General features: G+C 29.6%; 1 protein-coding gene across 1 annotated transcript in view; it reads right to left on the reverse strand.

Moving 5' to 3' along the window:
* The window catches only part of LOC128984999 (uncharacterized), a 185,376-nt gene that overhangs the window by 139,750 nt on the left and 33,572 nt on the right, over window positions 1-12,054 (reverse strand). The gene's annotated exons all lie outside the window — the stretch shown is intronic.

Genomic DNA, 12,054 nt, shown 5'->3' on the forward strand with positions numbered 1-12,054 from the left:
ATATGCTTACATCATGAATGAATGTGATGAACTATATGACGTTAACACCTACATAAACTCTCTTGCCTAATCCATCAGCGAATCAAGGCACTACTGGTCGGGTAGTTAGAAGGTGTCACTTCTTTCCAGAAAGCTTCGGCATAAAATCCCATGAAATGCCAATGTATTTTTTCCTAGGTGTCATATTATATCCCGATGTATCCGAACCCACCTTAATAAACAAACGCATCTCCAATACTTTGTTAATAATTTTATCGTTAGCTACAACACTAGGTTTCTCGGCTGTTTTTTGTGCAACTTAAATAGAAGGTTGATTAAAGTGTATTTTGTTTAACCTATAATTTTTACATAACTAGTCAATTTAATATATTTTAATTTAATTTTACAGTTGGTTCATGTTAAAAGTAACACTAACTGGAATATACTTGCCAGTTTACCGAACTATGTTAGAAATTTCCTATGGCAATTTTAAATAAGGTGTACTTTATGTCAATAAGATTAATTTTATTATAAATTAATGTATTTAAATTACTTAAGATAAAATTAAATACTTTGTGAACATCAATATTTTACTAGTACAGTATTACACGTTATAACATTGTAAAGTTGTACAGTAGTTTTAACAACTGTGCCATACAACTCCTTTAGTCTTAGTGCAATTACAAGTTAAAATGAACTCAAGCTGGAACTGTAATAATTGGAGGAACTCGTTCCGCTATCTTAAGATCAAGTTTTAATTGCGTATCGTAATGATGGACATTTGATCAAGTATTAAACAACAGAATAACGCTTTACCGTTATACTAAAATGCATTAATTAAGTAAACTATTTTCATAATGCTTATTTTTTACATAAATGTTTAGTAAAATCATGCATATGAAAGCCATATTTACCCAATATGTTCCCTAAAATAAAAGATAACTTTTAATTGGATAAGTCTACATAATGTGTAACAGATAATAAAAATAAAAATGAAATATAACTTGACATAAACGTGTTAAGCAAATATTCCTCAAAACATTTTCATGCTCTTTGACAACATGAATCAAAATTTGTTTTATTACCATAGTAATTTTATAACTTACCTATTTAAGTTTTATTTATTTATTTATTCAATGATCTTAGGTTTTGTGTTAGGTTTTATAAGAGTATGATCCACATAGATACATGGACACATGAAACTAGGCCGATAGATAAAGCAGGTATGTTTACTTAAAATCCGAGAAAAATTGAAAAAGTTGAAATAGTCATGAATCAATGTAATTAAACGAGACCTAATTCCCTTAAATAATAAAATATGTTTGCAATTACTTTTTTTACTATGTATACTACTTTGTACTACCTTACACCCGTTTACCACTAACACATATATTGTACTAGTATAAAAGTGATCTTCGTATAAAATTTTTCATGACTTTTCAACCAGTTAAATTATATCAATTTATACAATATGTATTGTTACTGAGTTACTGAGTTTTATTAATTCCTTATTACTGCTAGTTCTTTATAAACCGACAATTTAGAGCTATACATAAAAGTAGATAATTTATTTAAGAAACGTGACTATGTCGTTAACCTTAATTAAAAAATAATAGACATTGATGTTATGATGTTTTCATTTTAATAATAAAGAAAACCGAATGAATGTCGAATGTAATAATCTGATAATCTGATATTATATAAATATTTATTTTACCAAACCAAACAAGGCCCAAGCTCTATTGTGAAGCCTTCCATTGTATATGACAATTATTTGTCTTAGTGTAAGATAATTAATTGTTTGTTATAGTACTAGTACAAGTGTTTAACGTACAAAGCATATTTAAGTTGTACATTTTACGCTGATGAAATTTGTGGCAAATGTAATATTTATAGACATGCACTGTGGATGTAATGCTCCCTGGTGTGGATTAACTAGTCTGTACTACGACTATCTGCAGTACTATCCTAATAATTAGACTGATTCTTTGATTACGAGGGAATATTTGGTTCGGATTCCACTATAAACCGTAGGTCCCATCGTTGCCATTGGCTGTATAGGCTATTAACAGCTGTATCTAAGGAACATGTTGGCCAAGACCACTCATCCTACACTCATATTTGGGTTAAAATACGCACATAGAAGTGTCCCCATCTTAAAAAGTTATATAATTGATATTATGATTGAGAAAATATTTTTCGTCCATCTACATTTAGATTTGCTCACAGTCCAACGATAACTAAGAAATAAACATCTGAATTGCCTCCTGACTTTGTGAGACTAGCATTTTTCTCTTTTTTTTTTCAGTCACACGTTGTGTATGGAACCAGGCTTTGGGGTCACTCCCCACAGGTTCAGAAGGTCCTCCTGCTACAAAAAAAGAGCAATTCGTGTGATGTGTAATTTGCCTTTTAGAGCACATTGTATAACATTGTTTGTTGATATGCAGATCATGACTGTCATCAATTTATATATTTACCAGTGTTTGGAAGCTATCAAATCGATGTAAAATGATCTTATTTTTAATAGAGACATCCCTCCGTATAGCACTAGAACTTGTAATGATGTACATACTCCTAGCAATAGGCTAAGTAAAAGTCAAAAGTGTTTCCCTGTTTCAGGTTTCAAATTTTTCAATGCTCTGCCTGCTAGCATTAGAAACTTGCCAAAATTGAAGTTTATGAAAGTGTTAAAGGGTTGGCTACTAACAAATCCATTCTTTGAATGTGACGATTATTTTGAGGCTTTAAAAGGTTGAAAATCATGTAGTGCATGGATCCGATGTAAAAAGCTATGCCTAATTTTTATTTACCTTTGCATGGTTTGCTGTTTGGATTTGCAGTTTTGTTTGGTTTGTTTTCCTTTTCATATTTAGTTTTATTGAATTTTTATTGTACTTTGACGTAGCGTATTGCACAAAATTAATGGCCTAATAAAATCTTTGAATCTTTGATATTCTATTATGGGAAATTCTATTATTATTCTTGTTAAGGCACAATGTTAATAAAGAAATTGGGTTTAATATGCATTCGATTAAAGCAAAGCAATTCATTTGCTACTAACAATAATGAATTATTTTATGTTAACTTCCAAGAATGGCCTTATACAAATTGCATTTTAATATACAACTATTTAAACTGTTGTACTGTTTACTGACATCAAATTATTAGTAACAGTAGTTACTGTTTATGTAGCGTCATTTGCAAAGTAATTTAGTTGAATGAATAGTTTTCCTCAAATATGACGTGTAAACAGAATTTATTAAAGTTATAAACAATAAAACAAAATAAAACTATTTAAAAGTCATGACTTTTTAAGGGGTTTTTGGTGACACAACACACCAATTCTCGTAAGATTGTGGCCTTAGGTCATCATCTAACCTAAATATTTATTATCTCCAGGTGACCAAAAAATACTTTTGCAGTTATTTGCAGTTATTTCAGGTATCAAGCTTATTTCTCGTTATTAGGCTACATACCAGAATTTCTCAGTAAAGACTGAGGTGAGTAAGAATCGCGTACTACGCTGGGCTTCAGTCTACGACCTTTCAACACTCCCTTTTAACTTATCTTTCTCGCCCTGAATTATATAAATATATTGTTCTCAATACTACAAAATTTTACTACTACATACAAGTAAGTGAGACATTTATAAAAAGCATACCTGTATGATAAAAGAATTATGAAATAGTAATTGGAGTTTTAGTATTTTTCGACATATGAACCAAAAGTCTATGAAATAATTTGAATATTGTGAATTCTCTAATATGAAATTAATAAATGCAGCCCTCGATTAATTTAAAAAATGGGCTAGTCTTGATTCTAGAAGTACGTATTCAATACATTCTGTAATATAACACAGTTAAATAAATTTAATTCGACAACTTCACATTTTAGGATGTTGAATAAATCTATTATATGCTAGCTTATTACTGACTAAAATCAATTTGTTCTTTAGCCATCTAATATACTTTTTCACACTTAAGTCTAATATTAACGGGAAATCATAATACCAGTCCTGTAGCAATCTGTACTTCGAAATTGTCGTAAGACAGAACCAAAGTTTTTCATTTTAAAAGTTGAACTTTTTAAATGGGATAATATGATAACACACATTTAAATTGTCAGACTAACATTGTAACAACTTTTTATTGCTCTTTTAGCGAATTTCCCTATAGGGAATAAGCTATTACCGTAGGTCTCATGGTAAGACTTAGTCCCGGGACCGATTTACTTTTTCATTTTGATGTTCCTAGAAGCCAAAAACACCATCCGTTCAAATTCATATATATATATATTTATATATTTATATATATATATATGTGTCCGTCAGCACGATAACTCGAGCAAAAATGATCCGATTTCGATGAAATTTGGTACAAACGTGTAAACCTACGTTTATTCGAACGAGTTCGCGAGCCAGCATGATCGGACCATGGGAACGGGGTTTTATGGGGGGATTTATGGGGTAAAAATTGGTTTTTCTCATTTTTGACTCTCAAAACATAAAATTTCCCAAATTTCTTCTAGACCATTTTGAAGAGCTTAAAAAAACAAATAATTCAGTATATTGAAGTGTTTTTGTATGGTTATTGGTTACGGAGAAAATTATAAATTAAAAATTCCCATGTTATTCTTATGGAGAATAAGTAAACTTTTGTAGTTTGCTTGTTTATGCATATATTTGGATCAAACTTGGCCAATCGATTAATTTTATACTAAGCTGTTAATATTTTACTGAAAAACACACTTTATTACCCTGTAGGCAGCAAACCTAGGTACTCGTTAAACCTAATGTTATTTGAATAGATTTAATTGAAAATCAAATCAGGCAAATGGAAATTCGCTTAGTCTGCAGGTTTGCTGCGGCGGGGGTATTTGAATATTTGATGTAACTGGTCAACAATACTTAAACATTCTTCGAACAATATTCATGCTATTAACTGCCTGCATTAATTCAGTTATTTTTATTACAAAACTATGTACACTGTCGTTATTGCAAGGAACCTTTAATAATATAAGTAGTATAGAAAAAAATGGTGTAAAGCTAGTTTATTAAAAGCACCAAAACGAGTAAAAGTGGTCAAGGGAAACGCGTTGTGGTCTTAACAACATCGACGGCCTTTAAGCTGTAATTAAATACTGTTGATTGGAGCCAAGAGGCCCTCTTGCTAAACAAGTTTTTCTAAAGAACATTTTTTCATTCAATACCAATAAATGATTGGTTTTTATGTTTTATCTTACAATAGTTTAATTTGTAATATATAAAGTAGTTTCAACGGTCTGTACTTATATATTTAATATTTAATACTCACATTTATAAGAGTTCATAACTATTATTTCCTTGATAAATCAGTTGCAAGTCCTTTCAATGCTTTACTCTAGGTATAAAATAACTATATGTTATATAATAGAAGCTATTTAATAATTATTTTTATAACATACATCCAAACATATTTTAGAAACGTGTAAAAATAGAATAGGTTTTATTAGCATTTGCCTTTATGATAATTATTATTATGGACGACTTCTAATAAAAATACAAATTAGATAGAACTAATTCCAATTTCTTCTTTATTAATTGCCTTAATATTTTGTTAATTGTACCATTTTCAGCTATACATTTGTTAGAGTTTTTATAATCAGTTTTTAAATAACTTACTAACTTTGTAGTTGTATAAAGCCTACAGGTTAGAAATCGTTTTGGATTGTACATGCATGTTAACACTCTGTTTTTATTGACACAGATCCAAAGCAGTAAAAAGCTTTAGACATTTGCATGACAACGTGGACGAGTCTAGGCTACAATTTTATCATAACAAACTGCTTCATTCGTCCACTTCTCTTAAAATACAAATAAATATTGCGTTTTATCTTTATAGCAAATTACAGAGGTAAAAATCAGAGATTATTTTTAATCATGCGTTTATTTATTCCAAATTGATTTCACAACAATTTTGTTAAACATTTTTAAACCTCCTAGCAATATGTTTGTATTTTATCTGATAATAAAAATTTACAAGACAATTCAACAAACTATTCAATCAACTCTAACCCTATAATTTTTACGTAAAATGTGTATTTTTCTAAAAGCACAAAGTAAAAAAAAAACTAATTTGGTTTAACAATCATTTTCTTCTTTAAGTTTTATCCATCATAGAATAAGGAGATGCATTTAGGTTTCTCAGAAAGAAATAATTTATTACTGATTGTTAGCAATTAAAACTGAAGTGGTATTCGAACAAGTTGAATTAGATCTTCGACGTAACCTCGGAAATATCCATCTGTAATCTAATACCATTACCATTCAGACAGTCAGGAGCAACACACAGAGATGAGGGATGGATGCATTACAGAGTGTTGCGTGTAACGTAATGCCTATGATTTGATGTTGGCTTCTTGCCTCACTGTCTTTGAATAACCCGACACAGCAAACACTTGCAATAGGGATGTATGGATGTAGGGTATTTAAATGAGGTAAACCCTTGTTACGGGTGGTTGTAAATTATTTTAAAATGTTAGCATTGTTTTAGCCTATGAACGAAATAGCTGGGACGTAAAAAAAATAATCTTCATTTATGTTAATATTTCCACGATGTGTTCACGCATCCCAGAATCGTCAACGGAGCTCCGTTACGAAGAACTACCCATTCCATTTAGGAAATTACTATTGTTGTTAGGGTTATTTGTTTTATGAGCTAATAAGATTGATTAAAAGTATTAAATTAAAGTTTTATAAAACTATTATGAGTGTTATTTTTATTATTTTTCTTAGACTAAATAAAACACCTTCTCAAGTTAAGATCTATGTCTGATGATTGCTTAGTTGTTAGTATGTATGCTTGCAATTGTTTTTCTACAAGGCATAAGACAACTAAATGCATTATTACATTAACCACTCTACAACGATATAAGTTTATTAGTTTATATTGTATAAACCCTATAATTGATAAAGTTTATGTACAAAACTTACTAAAACAAAAACACGAGTGTGTATCTGTTCAACAATGTAAGAAACCAGCACAGCTTCTCGCTGAAGCCTATAATATTGCTAGAATGCACAGATGTGAAAAATATCACTCATATTTGGCATGTTTGCTGGCTAATTATAAAACAAAAATTTAAATGTTTACTGATACAATTTTAAATAAAACATCATATGACTGAAGTTGTAGTTTATGTAATTTATTTACCAACGTAAAAATGTGTGTTTGTGAGTAAAGTATTACTAATTATAGTTTAATGTAAAAAAGTCTTTACTACACTGGAATGTTCAATGTTCATCCAAGTGGACCGAAGAGTACCGGTGGTAATAAGACAAGCCAAGAGGGATGCTTCTGGAATGATTCCAACATGGAATAACTCCGAGAAACAGACGGTTTACTCGAGCATCCCGAGTGGTTTGGACAGTCTGGATATTATCAATATCTATAACTTATTCTCTCTATTGAAACTTGGTGTCTCGCATCACCCAATTTATTTAAGAAAAGCCCCTTTAGGGGAGAGGGGTTAATTTAAACTTCTTATTTAATATTGAAAACATCTTTTATCCATTAAGGTAGTGAGGTTCATTGACGCGTACTGGATTCAATAACTATTTTTTAAGAATTATTTATTGAAAATCACTTCCAAAAGATCCCTTAAATTCAGTGCTAGCCGTCTGATTTGTGTGTTTTGTATATTTAGTTAATTGAATATTTTCTGTTTAATGTCAAAATAAATCCATTTTGCATAAAGACGTAATAATATATAAACAATAGTATTAGAAACGAGTTGTTTATTGCTTAGTTAATGCAATTAACTTGACTTGAAATAATTGGTCTTAAATGTAAGCTAATTTTCAAACAATTGTATAAAAACTAAAATAAAAATCTTAGCCTTTATTACATATAATACAGAAGCTATGGCGTACTGCTAGAGGTATTGAAAACACATCTTTAAATAAGAATTCAAAATAGTTTAATCTTATAATTAAATAAATATCATAATTTTTTATTTCGATGATTTTAATAAATGTCAATAGAATCCATTCAATTTAGAAACTGTCAACACACCTCCCAAAGTTTAAAGAGCGCAAGTTTTAAGCCAGGCTTGACATAAAGGATCAGGAAGTTCTCTTTCGGTCCTAACGTTAACTGTAATTCGAAGGAGAAGTTAGTTTTGTGTTTGACGATAACGATAAACCTTTGACTTAAAGGATTTTGGATGCGGGTTAGGGTCAAACGAAAGGGGTTAGTTTAGCTACGAGGGTGGATAAATAGGTTTGAAGTTGAACTCTGAAGTTTGAATTTTTACTAACTGCGATCATAGTGATATTTGTTTGTACCATTGTGTGACCAAAATGTTTAGTTTCTATTGGTATTTCATACTACTTGCTGAATATGTTAAGTAGGGTTAACTTTTTATCGGACTGTATGAACATTTTAAAACTAGAAAAATTACAAAGCCTATTCAAGGAGGGACAACTAAAAGTTAATAAATAATAAATAATCTCAGTCTTTACGGCTCATAAATAATTAGTTTTTCATGTTGAATTTTATTAATTCACAAGCTAAAAAAAATTTATTATTTTAAGAAAAGTGTAAAAAAATTACTGATTACTTCCATTAATGATTATAATATCCAAACCCAGGAAATATTAAAAAATTTTATTTTATACTTTATTATACATACAAATTAATTGTTAAACTATTATTAACTCGAAATTGTATTCAATGCTAATTTTTAAAAACATGAAAACACGTCATTGCATTCTTAGTGAAGAGTTTAACCATATAAGGTGTGTGAAATAAAAATAATTAAATAATCATTGTATTTACAGAAGACTATTATATCTACAGAGGCAATAACTGTAGAAGATAATGAGTTAAATATGTTTTAAAGTTTACAAAATAACTATCGGTCCAGGCTTTCAATGAGTACCTGGTTGGAACACGAAGAAACTTAAACATTAGTGAATTGTCTGCATACTTTGCCAAGAAAGAATGATTAACACCTTTTCAAACTGTGTTTTTAATTAAACATATCTTAGTAAAAAAATTAACTTCTTACAGTTTTCATAGAACAACAAAATGTTTCTCATCCAAATGTCAAACACACAGTTTTTTTTAGGATTCTGCTGACTGTAATTTGGTTAATGAAATAGAAATTGACAAATAACATAAATATATTGGTATCAAAAGGAAAACATGTTTTAATACAAGCTAAGTCTATTTGCTACGGCTTTTAGTTTTTAAGCCATCTTATAATTACGATTTGGGCCTTTTTTAATTATATTTTGAGTATAATAACTACATAAATGGTATAATCTACACCATTTTATGAGTGTAGTAAAGCTAATCTGCATTACCACTATGCTTTGGTACTCTCTGCAGGTTCTCAAATACAAAAGGTACTATTATTTTATGTGTTAATATAACTAGTTCCAAATTATAGGATAAATGTAACACGAAGAAAATTACATTTTAAAAACGTGAATTTCAAAAACATTTAATTTTTGCAAGGAAAATCAATCTGTAAATCACAAAACTTACTTCTGTTACTGTAAAATAAACTAAGATTAAAAGATTTTCCAAAGGTTACAACATTTTCCCACTCACGCCTCTGAAAGTCCACAGACGGCGGATCGTTAAACTGGTAATGACTTCCGGTCAGAGGAAACTCTCAGACTCAACTGGACGTCTCGTCTCAAAATATTTATGAAGTGTAATTTATTTTATCAAACTAATTGACTTTAATTGCTATAAAGTGTGTCCACTTTACTGTAGTTGTTGTAGTGTTGCTGGTGGCAGGTGATGGGAGATTGTTACTAATTCGTTCTCTATGTCTAACTAAAAGAATATCAAAACAATAGTCTCGAATTAGAATAATATTAATAAAACACTATTCAATTATAATAGATGACAAATATTTAAAAACACATGTCGTAGCGGCAAAGAATATTATACAAAATGACAGAAATTATACAATGCAAACTGAATTATTATGCAATGTTGTTAATGATTAAAATAACTTATTATTTTAATCAATAACAATGATACATTAATATTGCGAAAATAAATTTTCTTTAACGACTACTTTACTTTAAACATGATTTATTTCGACGAGATTTATAATAGGTCTCAGTAGATCTCAATTCTCAGCTAATTTCCAACCATAAATAAAATATGAACAACAACCTTAATTTAGTTTCTGCTTTTTGCTTCAATTTCTATTTAAGTTTTTGTAAAATAAATGAATTTTAATTTTGTTTGAAAATTATGTCATTAGTGTGACGCAAACACAATCCATTTTAGTCTAGTTTACTCTATGAATTTACCTAATTAAAATAAGGTAGCCTTTTTAAAATGTGATTAGCTTCAGGAAGAGAGATTGTATTTCTTAATAATAAAAATAAACGAATTTATAAGAAGTAAACGAATAAATAACCATAATTTACAGCGAAAAGGTCTCTTGGCTTCAATCAACAGTGTTTAATTACAGCTAAAAGGCTGTCGATGTTGTTAAGACCACAACGCTTTCCCTCTCAAGCTGTAATTATACTTTCTTTAACTGAGTCTCATAAAATGTTTAAGAAACGATGTTTTATGTTTGAATTATTTGATTTAATATTGCAGATCTTTGAAATATCAAATTGGTATTTTTGAGAAGAGGGCCGCCACTTTTTAAACTGTGGAATAATCACAGTTTAGTTTTGGTTAGGTTAGTTTATATTCGCCCTTACCGATGTCGTATCATAGTGTTTAGTTAAATTTAAAAAAAATATACTAATGGCTTCTGCTAGAATAAGCTCAATGTTTATTGTAAGAAATATTTGTAATATTTTAGAGTTGTGTTATGTTACTAGAAACTTGTTCGACTTCTTCAACTAAACACTTGTTGAGTATATGAACTACTCGTCAGTTTGTTAAAATGGTTTTCAGATATTCTTTACGTACAAAATGTGCGTAGTAATACAATTAAGTGCTGTAGAGCACACTACGTTATAAACCATTGCAACGAAGCATGAACTCGAAAGGGAGTGTTGTCTGAAGCCCAGAGAAGTACGTGTTCCTCACACACTTCAGTAAATCTTTACAGGCAACTTCTGGAATGCAATAATGAGAAAGAAGCATGATATAGCTTATTGAAATAGCCATTATTGAAATGCAGAAATGACTCCTCAAGCAGACAGTATACATGTTTTGTTGGCTCTGTCGTTCATTAGTTTTTATTTACACTAAATTAAGATGAAAAGACTGTGAAGAAAATGTTGTATTAATATGCAAAAACGCTTGATTATGATAAAATGTGGTCGTACAATTTTTTTAACATAATCAGTCAGTATTATATGATATTAAGATATTATATATTAATTTATTTGTAGTGGGAAACATATCCATCAAAGATTATAAGTATTGATGATTTATAGTTTATACAAATTAAGCTCTACTGAGTAATAGCCGGTCTCCTGGTGCTAGTTTACTTAATGCTGGTATTATTAGTAATTATTTGCCGATAATACCGTTTTTGTGTTTGTTATGAAGAAAAGTCCGGTTGCCCTTAAAGCCTAACCCTCTTTAAATTCATAATGATTTTTAGTGACTAATATTTGTATGTTCTTTTTAAATATAGGCTGTAAAGAGGTATCATCATGTTCATAAGTCATTAAAATAGTTTTGTAAACATTTCATCAATAAATCACTGAATAGTGTTAGGAAGGTTGCAAGAGTCTTATATCTTATGTCAATCAAAAATAAAACATTATTTTTCTCAACTTTTGCATGGACAAATGTAAAATTCTCTAGGTATGGTATGGTGCATGGACAAATGTAAAATTCCCTAGGTATAGTATGGTGACTTACGAAGAAAAACTATTTTCATTTTATCATATTTTGAGTCTACAGTAGATAATTTGTCACATTATGTAACTTTTAAAGTCGTTTAAAAGATACATTAACCGTATTAGTACAGTAACAAACATTTATCTTGCATGAAGACAAATAATTGTCTCACACAAAGGAAGTTTGAACAATAGAACTTCGGTCTTGTTTGGTTTGGAAAATTCAAGTGAGGCTCTAGTGTTTGTGTGGAAAC

Source organism: Macrosteles quadrilineatus, unplaced genomic scaffold, assembly GCF_028750875.1.
Source record: "Macrosteles quadrilineatus isolate MER2022 unplaced genomic scaffold, UCM_ALF_1.0 Scaffold_2__2_contigs__length_208266976, whole genome shotgun sequence".
Taxonomy (NCBI): domain Eukaryota; kingdom Metazoa; phylum Arthropoda; class Insecta; order Hemiptera; family Cicadellidae; genus Macrosteles; species Macrosteles quadrilineatus.